The sequence below is a fragment of the Chiroxiphia lanceolata genome, chromosome 1 (assembly GCF_009829145.1).
Source record: "Chiroxiphia lanceolata isolate bChiLan1 chromosome 1, bChiLan1.pri, whole genome shotgun sequence".
NCBI classification, from domain to species: Eukaryota; Metazoa; Chordata; class Aves; order Passeriformes; family Pipridae; genus Chiroxiphia; species Chiroxiphia lanceolata.
The window spans coordinates 89,827,412-89,838,760 of record NC_045637.1 but is presented as its reverse complement, the minus strand read 5'-3'; positions in this window follow the sequence as shown (position 1 = coordinate 89,838,760).

Genomic DNA, 11,349 nt, shown 5'->3' with positions numbered 1-11,349 from the left:
GAGAGGAGGAGGAAGAGGACGGATGGCAGCGCCGGCAGACGGGCAGGGTACGGACAAGGCAAGGCAGGACTGCCGTGGTGAGCCCGTGGGAAACGCGTCTCACTGAGACATCGTACCCTTTGCTGTAATTTTCGAACTGAAAGATGTCCGACTCACGGGGTGTGATTTATCAGGACCCCCGCATTTGAAGGACTCGAATGATGGGAAAGTAATATGTGGTGTCGAGGTTTTAAGCGTCGGAAGGAGTTGTCGGCAGGAATGACTAGGAGTCACGCATTGGCTCGGCTTGCTAGAAATTGCCCAATTTTTATACTTAAAAACTGTACTTACACTTTGTAAAAAATGACTTTGTAAGCACAGCACGGCTGGGCTCAATGACTATTCAGTGAACTCATTTGAATGTGCATAGACAGGGCTTGCTTGAACTGCTGCATCAAAGAGAAATGCTGAAATGAGTCATTTGTGAATCACGGCTTATTTTCTGTTGTTAGCTCATCTGGAATCCCATGGTGATCAAACAGCTTTTTACAATGTGTTAATACATCGCTACTCTGTGTGTTTAGCAACAGCCCTGTTCCAATAAATTGTAGGTAGTCATCCATTACAAAGAGGTAGTGTTTTCTGCCGCGTGTAAACGGGCTGGGATGAACTTGGAGGTGAAAACATAAGCAAAATTTCATGCTGTTCCAAACACTCTTTTCCACGCTGCTTCCACTCCAATATCATACATGCTTTCTGTCTCCTTGCTTGCAGGGCACAGTCCACTCAGAAGAGATTGCCTGCAAGGGTAAGTGCTCCCATCGTCCGAGAGGCTGCAAGCAGGCTCGAGTGGCCGACAAGCCACTTTACAGGCACAGGAATGAAAGGGAGGCAGGAAAAAACACCCGCGGCAGCAGTTTAAGGTAAGATCCTGTTTTTCAAATTGGTGGCTGTTCCTATCCTATGCTTTCAGCTGGCTGGAGAGCTTTGGCCAGGCTATAAGCAGTTTCAGGCACCGATCTGTTAAAATTTGTAGGGGACGGTAATCCTCCCCTCTCTTTTTTTTTTTTTTTTTTTTTTCGCTGTAACAAACTGAATCAGTCCAGAAGGTCTGCAAAAAGTTGACAGGAGGCTGAGAAAGAGGGTGTGAATCCCTTAAGGCTGCTATTGTCATTGAACTCTCTGTGGTGTGAAACCACAGCCTGAGGTGCTGAACTTCTACCCAGAGCAACTGAGGCTCAGGAACCAATTCCCTACTGCCAGCTCTTTTATTGGAGTGAGTGGCTGGAGATGGAAACATCTTCAACCAGTACAACAAGCTTCACCATAACCTGTCTGTCAGAGCCCTAAGCCCTATCTGCTTGTATGTGAGTTACGTGGCCATAAAGGCCAAATACCCTCTGCCATCAGCTACCTAGGTTTCTTCTGTCACATATAATTGTAGCTCAAAGGTCCTGAATAATTGCATTCCTATTGGGACTGATCCAGCCCCCAATAATAATCTTAATAATGTTGCTCTTAACCAACCACATGAATCCCTTTCAATCCCCAACGCAGGCTCAGTCACGCTGTAATTCAGTAGAGGAGGCCATTCACTGTGGGGCTAATTTAGTTTAAAATGCAGACAGTCTATTTATGGGACAATTTTTTGTTCATGCTCTAAATTCTTATGTGCAATCAACAGCCTGTAAACCCGGTCAAGCCAACACATGACCCATTAGCATAGGCACTTGGGGCTTATAGCCCTTAGGAGCAGTATTTGTGCTGTGCTCCCTCACAAGTGGGATATATCCCCTATTTAGTTAATGGGCCCTGTTGTAGGAGAAAAACACAGAAACTCTTTTCCTGTACTGGAAATCAATTTCATACAATCCCAGGATTGAGTTCAACCCCACACTCACCCACTAGCTTTTGCAACCAACTCTTCCAAAATGAAGCAGTACCTCTTTTCCTCTGTGAGAGAAGAGCAGAAAATTGAGGTAAGGAAAGGAGCATCACCGCATTGAGACAAAGACCATCATCCCACCTGTTGTGCTGCCAAGAGCAGGATTACCAGAAACGTGGAGAAAGGCTTTTCCCTTGTGAAGATTCCGCATAAGCATTAGACTGTTAACAAAGCTTAGGTTCCTTAATGGGTCTAAACGTAGATTCAGTAGCAAGCAGCTTGTGCTCAGGTTTTGAAGTGCAACCCACAGGGGTTTGAAGTGCAAGACCAGACAGGGTTTACCACATGCCAATATCCAGCAGGGAAGCAGGTAACAAGGTAGAGGTCCTAGGTCCTTTCACAGTACAAGTCTCCTGATTTATGCAACTCCTTAATTTTTTCTTCTGGGTTATTTTTAAGCTGGCTACTTGAGTTCAGCAGTGTGCCTTACCAAAAGCTTTGCTGGGGCAACTTGATACTGGGTGAGAGGATGGGAAGAGTGGAAACAGAAAAATAAATGAGGGGGAAGCAGAGAGGAGATGTCTTTTGGGATAGCTTTCCTTAGTGTGGTGAGCTGTTGCCTTAGGGGCCAGATTTACCTCTGGTAGGGAAGACTATCATGGAAGAGATGGAGAAAGGAGTAACAATCACTCCAGGTGGGAAACAAAGACAGGGTAACCACCCACCCATAAATATAGGCAGGGCAAGCCTACATCTACATGCCTACAGCTGGGGCCATCTGTCTAAAGGCAGGTAAGGGTGTCAGGAGAGAAGGGCCTGTTCCAGGTTAGTGAGGTTGAGTGTAAAGCAGGTGATGCTGACTCTGGGGCAAGTGATAGCCTGTCTGTGTTTGCATGCCATATTTTTCCAGTGACACTTTGCAGAGTGTGTGTGTGTTTTCTAAATTGCCCCAAATAAACACCGCACCCCTCAGACATGCACATCTCTTACATGTTTTTAAATAAGGACCGACAGCTGGAAGACAGGAAAGGGCCAAAGGTTTAGGAAATTCATTTCTGCAGAGCCCAATTATACCAGGACCTCCAACAGAGTAAATCTTGCCAGAACTTGAGATGACTGGGTTTCCTTCCTCTGTGTCCAGCTGTCTTGCCACATCGCTCTACCTTGAGGCAATTTACTTAATTTATCTGTGTTCCAGTTATGGGATAAATAATGTCAACTACCTCACAGAAAAATATTTACAGTTTCTCTTCGGATTTTGCTAAATTTTTGTGCCAAATTTCCTCAGTTTCTGCCTTCACCTTTAAAGAAAAATTGTTTGTATTGCAACCCTGGTGTAGAGATATAGACATGTATTTCCCATGTATTGCCTGTACAATTTGTAAGTCTGACGTTTGAGAGCCCAAGATACTTCAAATGATTTGATTTTTTTTTTTTAACTTGTTGTCTTTAAGGCTCTTTCCTGTCTGGACTTCATGCATACTGAGAGGTACAGGTATGTAAAAAGCTGATGATAAATGTCATGACTCCAGGAAGTGGCGCTTTAAAGACATTAGTCATTTTGGATAAAGTAGCCAAAGGAGGTAATTCCAGCATCTAAAGTAGAAGAGGTAAGGAGTTGAAATGGCAGAGCTCAAATTAGGGTCAAGTTGCTGGGTAACATTGTCCAGGCTGCCCTCACAGAGCTCTCCCACTTTTGAGTGCGATGTTTCTGGTGCTAGGTAAGAGGGAGAAAAGCCTGGGGTTGTTCTTCAACTGAATTTCCCAAAAAGGAGACACACAGGGGCGCCAAAGTCTTAGAAAAAGAATCTTAAGCCTTTTTTCTACATCACTTCTCAGCCAGTGCAGTTGGAGGGCTCCGCTCCCGCTCCGGAGCGGGCAGCTTTAAGGGAGTAGCTCATCAGCTCAAGACTGATTTAATTTGCAAACGCACTGGGGCTTGGCAATCGCTTAAGCTTGCCTGGTGTAAACAGGCTGGGTGGCTGCTGGCTGCTAATGACTCTGTGCCTCTCATAAGGGGAGTCCTAAAGAGAGATGAGGTGTGCCCAGGTGTGGAGGTCTGATTCCTGTGGGGGGCTGGTGCGTGGCTTTGTCCTTGCACGGCACTTGCGAGCATGGCCTCAAACTTGTTCTGGAGAAATTTCCCAGATGCCTTTGGAAGAGTGCCATTATATCAGTCTGGTAATACCACCCTTTGGAGAATAAGAAGTTTGTTTGTCCTGTGTCCAAACTATTATACTGTTTGCATTCCTGAGTGTAAAGATGATGGTCTGAACCTCTGTCTGATCAGTTTGTCCTTGTGAGCTGGACCTGGCATGGTGATGTCAGCAGCTGCTGGAATGAACACCAAGATGAAGATCCCCAGGACAGCTGTAATGTAGGTGCACGACAGCCATAACCTCCAACCGCACCCTCGTTTCCTTTTGACATAGGGAGGAGGCTGGGTGCAAGGGCGATTACATCGGCTCTTGACTGTGATTAGATTATACTTATAGCGGGCTGGTATTCCTTCACTGGCTCTATGGAACGATAATACCGTATTACCCAGTGCACAGCCTGCTCTTTAACTCACCTCCAGAGGTTTTACTCCACAGTTGTCAAGCAGGAGGCAGGCAGGACATTTTGGTATAAAATACTACATAAACACAACTGAGCCAAGCGAACTAAACCCTTAATATAAACTGCCATGGGAAAAAAAAAAAAAAAAAAAGCCATGTTGTTCGCTGTTTTGTTTTGTTTTGTTCTCCACTGAGTGATATATATCTTAGTGACAAGTTGCTCCAGCCCTATAGCATTACTTTTAATACCATAAAGTGTTGTGGGGTGTAGACGTGCTAGGACAATGGCTAGAGCTAATGTTAAAGGCTAAATGTATTGCAGCTGCATACAAACTGGGCTAGATTAAAGAGTACAGCTTTGGAAGTTTCTTGTTCAAAAAAAAAAATTACTTAAAAGATTTTTTTGGTGCAGATTAATTTTGGTTTGGACGTCAGAGCCTCCAACAGCCATTTTCCAGTAATATGTCTTTTTGTAATTATTTGACACTTTAAAATATATGCCTCACAGACAGCAGTTCCAATGTTAGCATAGAAATATTAAAGTAGATTTTATTTAAACTCTGCTGTGGGTAATACCAGGCTTTGTTTTTAAAGCATGACTTATTAGGGTGTTTTATTCAATGCACTAAAGAATGAAATTCCACTTCCATTATATCATATTATGCCAGGATGGACACAACACCAAAGTATCATTGGAGAAGCTAAGAGTTTCAAATGTAAGTGCTCAAGTTTAGCTATCAAAGAGCACAGTTAGGTATCTAGCTGGAAATTACCTGTTTAATGGAGATCCCGACTGCCTGCTCCTCCTCTTCATATCTCTTTTCTGACTATGGAACAATGTTGCCATTAGCAGTAGGAGAAGTGGATACTATTCTGGTGGTTAGTTCAGTCCCAATTCTTAGTCTCCTTTCCTTTCCTTGATCTTCAGCAAACCAGCTGGAAGACCTTGGGGAAAATCCTTATCTTCCCCTTGCATCAGTTTACTTATCAGTAAAGCAGATAAACTAATAATACTGCACTTCTTGAGGGTTTGTTGAAGTTTATTATGCAGTAGCAAGTGCTTTGAGAGGGAAATCATTATAAAAACGACAGTGTAATACGACATGGAGGTAATATGAAGGAGCCCCATTCTGCTTCGTGCAAGTCAGCGGAGCTCTGTTATTTGCTTTAGCAGAAGCAGGGATTTGGCCTATGCTTAAATGACTTGCAATTGTTTTTCTTCTTGAATGCTAATATAGAGTTAAGAGATAGCATTACAGGGAAAGCTCATTCCTGCCTATGTGTAAATATTTAGCAGCTGAATAGGCGTTATTTAGCAGGGCACAGTTTCTGCTTCTCCACACTTTTTAAGGATGTCATTCTAAGCTGCTACAGATCAGAAGATACACTGAAATTACCAGATCAAAATCTTTCCCATATAAGTGTATACATACAGAATTTATTTTACTGGGCAATTAAATGTGTAAGATAAATATCCCTGGGGGAGGAGGGTTGTTTGAGGTTTTATGGCATATCTTATTATGGGCTCAGTTTCGAAATCTTAATCCAAGCAAAACTCCCGATGTAGAGACTTAACGCTGGAGTGTAACTTGTGTTTCGTACTCAGGATATCTGCAGTTGGGTGGATGTGTGCAGTTGCATCAGTGGATTTTAGGGCAGGGGGGTAGTGAAGGCAGTGAAGCTTTGCCTAGAGAAAAGCAGCCCTTCCTAGAACACTTATAATTAGCAATAAGGCTTTGATCAAGCAGGACACAGTGAAGGACCTTAGGCAGCATAGTGTTTTCTGAATTTCATGTGACAATATTATTGATGAAAACTGAAAAGACATGTAAAATAAAACATATTTGTAATTATTTTGGGGTGGCATGATCAGTAAAACTGCAATGTACTGCAGCTATGAGATTGTTGGCAAAATAGTTGCCTGTGTTTCAAATGCAAAAGTTTTTTGGAGGACACATGAGCAGTCTGAATTGCCCAGAAAATACTCCAATTTTATGTCCGAGCTGGAAATGCAACTATTTCTTAAAACTTGGTGGGTTTTGTCTGTTTAGAAAATGAAATGTATAATAGAAAAAAGCAACCAGGATGGAGTGACCAAATAAACATATCTTGACATGCTTACAGACTTATTTTTCTAAAGACAAAAGTACTTAGTGGCTTTAGCCTGAATTTATTCTGCTTTGCAAGCAAAAAAAAAAAAAATTCCTCACAAACGTTCGTATTTGAGACCATGCAACTACTCCCTGAGTAATCAAAAAAAAATGAAGCACGGAGTTTTACCCCACCAATGCTTTATTCATAGGAATGATCTTTTTAGAAGCTCGTTTTCCGGAGATGGCAATGACAGTACCCAGCACTAAAGGGCCTAGGTTGAGAAAGAGGTATCCGGTGAAGCAGAATGTACCTGTTACCTTTACGAGGTCTACAACATTGGAATTTGTACCATAGGGTTGCTCATGCAGACACCGGCGAGATCTCGGTAACTGGATTGTGCTGGCACCACAGCGTGTGCTCAGTTTTAACTCTTCATTACTTGCCGGTTTTGCTTGTTTAGTTGCTTTGGTGTAGTTAGTTTAGCAAATAAATATTAAAGGAGCAGGTGAGAGCCACCTGCCTCTTGGAACCACTTTGTTTTTTCTTCCCCCCTCCCCCAAAAAAGAGTTTTTATCTCGCTCCAAAAAAATTGCACTCGTACACCTCTCCCGCTCCGTCATTTGACATTGAAAAAAATAGCTATTTATATGCATTTATAGCTATTAATATGCTGATTTCCAATCTGATCGGAGACCCGACAACACTGGGGATTCAAAAGCGGGGCCGGGGCTCAAGGGGGTCTCGGGAGAGGGTGTGGGGTGTGAGGGGGGTGGCATAGGACGCGCGGAGAGGTACCCAGTGTCGTAACTCAGGGGTAAAGCGTCCTCATTCTCCTCCTCCCGCTCCTCCGCGGAGGCTGCGCGGGGGCGCCGGCTCCGAGTCTTCTCCACGCGGGACGTCCCGCGTGCCCCTCCAAAGTGTGTCGTCGAGCAAAGTCGCGACGGGGGGAGCCTGAGTAGGAAGGGCAGAGAAGGGGCATTTAGTTCCGTGAGGTCCCGGGAGCGACTGAATCGACCTGTTGCACTCGGTGAGCTTCTCTCCCGTTGGAAACGGGCTTGAAAAAAAACCAAACTCTACTAAAATGAATAGCCGGGAGACAGCACAGTGAACAAGGCGGTCACAGGCGGACACGTACGGATTTCTTCTCTTATCCTTTCTTTTCTTTCCTTCTCAACATCCCAAGTCACTGGCGGAATGGGCTTCCCGGATCCACTGGCCGCAAGGTTGAGACCCCACTCGGGGAGCCCTGTTCCCCGCAGCAGGGCATAAAAACAAAGGCACAAACCCCCAAATCCACCGTGGAAAAGCCTCTCCGCCAGCACCCAAGACGGAGCACCTCCCCTTCTACGGCACCGGCCTTCCAGGACTAATTGAATCATGTTGGACCGCAGAGTGCGAGCGAGGAAAGGCGGGGAGTGTCTGTATTTTGTTGTTGTTGTTGTTTTTGGTTTTGTTTTGTAGGGTTTGGAGTGTTGGGGTTGTTTTTATGTCCTGTCTGGGTTTACCTCTTTCCTTCTACTCCCCTCTGTGCTCTAAGACTCTTCGTGCTCAGGGTGGAGACAACCCTCATCCCAGGGGCTGCCGTCGTCCCGCTTCCCCCCAACTCCGTAGAACCGAGGTAGATCCACACCAACCTGAACCTCTCCTTCCTCCCTCCGAAAATACCAACGCCGGGAGTTCAACCTGGGCAGAGGACGGGGCGGGGGGCTCTTCATCCCGACCCCGCTGCCTGCCGAAGACGCGCGTCTACTCTGGAGCATCTGTTCCGGACGGAGCCGAGCGGCGCCTCTGCCGGCCCTGGGGCTGACTGGGCTACAAGTGGCCCCACGGGCGCCGACTGGCCACTGCCAAAAATTAGTCTAGGAAAAAAAAATAAATCTATTTACGCGGCAGTGAGCCGGCGGAAATCAGCCGCGCTGAGCTTCTCCTCAGCCGGGCGGTACTGGGGCAGGGAGAAGGGAAAAGTAACAGTGAGAATAACCAACTCTAAGTTCCCCGCGGAGTAAATCGGGAGCCGCGTTTATCCCACCGTTCTTGCGGCTCGCCCGGGGTGGGGCAGGCAGAACAAGAGGAGAGAGCAGGAAAGATCTGTCCGGCAGCTGAGGGCTCGTCTGGTGGGGATACTCAAGGGCGAGAGGACCTGTCGGTAACTCAGACCGGCTGGGGAACCTCGACGCCGGGAAGGGGAATGCCCCCCAAGAGCATATCTTCTCTACTGTCTTGCTGGGAAGAGAGGTGTGGCGGGGTTTGGCCATAAGGATGCTGCCGGTGGAGGGAAAGGGGAGCGGGCAGGGCTTTGCCCCGTCTGATGCCCAGGCTATGACACACGACGCGTCCATCGAAAATAACTCAGAGGCATAGAGCTCCGCAATGACTCTCTCTGGTTCACTTGCCAAAATCACTGCCAAGCTGTGAACCAGACGGTGTGACATAGAGGGGAGAGGAAAAGAAAAAAATAGAAAAGCTGCATCTGTCTTTGTGCTAAAAGACTGGGGAGAGAAGTTGACTCAGCTTCAGCTTCCTTTTGCACAGGGAGGAGGCAGGCGGCAGGACAGGCAGAACGAGGCAGAGCTGGCACTTTAGGGATGACAGTAGCCTAGGGTGCGGCGATTTCAGTCCCCTACACGGGCCAGGTTTGCCCTCAAGGCTGCGAGGGAAAGGTGTTCTCTAAACGCCCGGGTAAGGGAAGTCGAATTCACTCCTGAAGTGCAGTCACCAATGCCCAAGGGAGAGGAAAGGGGCACCCCACAACCCCAGACACTGCAGCGCGTCCAGCCCATGCCTTCTTTCCCTAGGCTAAAAAAAGATCACGGATCAGCTTGATGCGTGACAGGGCTGCCCACAGCCCCGAAAGCTCGACTCCCGCCCCGCGGGCTGGCCGTGTTGGGGCCGCCTCTCTGCCAAGTACCGCGGGGCAGAGCCGAACTGCGAAAGCTGAGTCCTGACCCAGGAGATTTAACCCTGTGTGGGGAACGCTGGAGCCACGGAGAAGGGAAAGATCCTACCGGGAGAAACATGGCCCCCAAGTTTACTGGGGACGTTTCGCTGAAGGCCAGTTTGTAATCGGATTAATTCCCCACCCCTGTCCCCAAAATAGTAATAAAGGCAATATTTTAAATAATCGTTACTGGGCCAAAATTGCCGCCTCCTGGAGAGGACTTGAAGGGACAGGTCGACTGGCAAGAGGAGAAAGGAGAGGCAGCAGGGTTTCAGAGCTGCGAAATCTCCGCACATCGTCCTCATCCCTCTCCCGTTTTGCACGGGACTGTCTTTGCTCCGCGTCGTCCCCGAACAGGACCCTCCCCAGGATCGATAGAGGTGGGGAAGGGGCAGGACTGGGTAATTAAATGCCGGTGCCCGGTTAATTGCTGTAATTTGACACTAACTGTACACCGCGGGCCGGCGCTGGGAGCGGCGGTGCGAAGCGCGACCCGCACGGTCCATTGACCGCGCCCCGCCCCGCCGCCGCGCAGAAGCCGCCGATCCCCGCCGAGGGGCCTCGGTCCCCGCCAACCCCGTGTGGCCGGGGCGGTGGATCAGAAGCGGAGCCCCCCCCAGGAGCCGATAATTCAACTGCCCGCGGCCCCGGCACTCCCCCGGTGCCGAATGGCTGCGGGTGCAGGCTCTCGCTTTCCTCTTCCCACCTGCCTGGAGACAGAGTTGGAACTTCCTTCTGTAAGGTCCTTGTTCCCAGGCTCTTAGGGGCAAGGGGGTGCGTTCCCCTTCCTTCTACTGGAGATTGGGACCAGTCCAGGACCTAACCCAACACAATGCGCCTCGACATTCAGGAAGCCTCAAACTGTCCCATTCCTGGGACATGATGCCCCGTTCACCTGTGTCTGAAACGCAAAGGGCTTGCTGTGCAACTGTGAAGTGGAAATTGTTTGCATCGTTCCCCAAAATCCTGTAGTTGGAGTACTGCTTTCCCCCAAGCCCCCAGTGCCCAGCCCCCTGGAGATGAGGCAAGGGCTTCCTGTCTTTTTCGGAGTGTGAAATCAGCGTTACACCCTGGCGACTTTCCAGGGCACTTCGGCACTTGAATCCCCGAGGGGAAAAAAAAAAAAAAAAAAACCAAACCAAAACATGGGCGAGGACAAGGGGTGCGGACACGGAGAGGTCCAAGGGCCACAGGCTATCGCAGGCCAGCTTCCCCCAGGGGAACGCAGCATCCCTCACGCCGCACCGTTCCCGCGCAGCCCAGAGCCCGGCCAGCCGGGTACTGCAGCACCCCGGCCGCTGCCACTCACCCTCTCCCGGCCAGCGTACCGGGGTTTGAGAAGACCATCTGCACCAGAGGGTGTCTTTGTTTCCCCCTGGACTCCCCCGGCTATTTGCAGTGCCTCCATCACCGAGTTGGGCTAGTTCAGCCCCCTGCGGTGCTTTCTCTTTTTAGGCTACTGTTATTGTTATTATAATCATTATCATTATTATAATTATTATTACTACTACTACTACGTGCACGCAATCCCTGACATCTTACCCCCCAGGTAACCTACCCGGGGAAAGGTGAAGATGAGGGGCTCACCCGCCCCCACCCCGGCCGCGGCCGGGCACCCGGTCTCCCTGCACGGGGTTGAGGGAGTAAGACGGTAGCGGAGCGGGCACGGGTCCAGCGGCTGCAGGACGCCCGGGGCATGGCCGGGAGCTCCCCGGGGGTCCGGTGGCGGTGCCCCCCGGGAGCGGCGGGTCCGGGCGGGAGCCGTGGGAGCGCGGTGTCGGGGGGCAGCGCGCAGGCAGCGCGGAGGCAGCGCGCAGGCGCGGGCAGGGAGCACCCAGCTCTTTATGGCCAGGTAAGAGAGTCCCGGCGCAGGTAAGGGGAGGATTTACCCACAG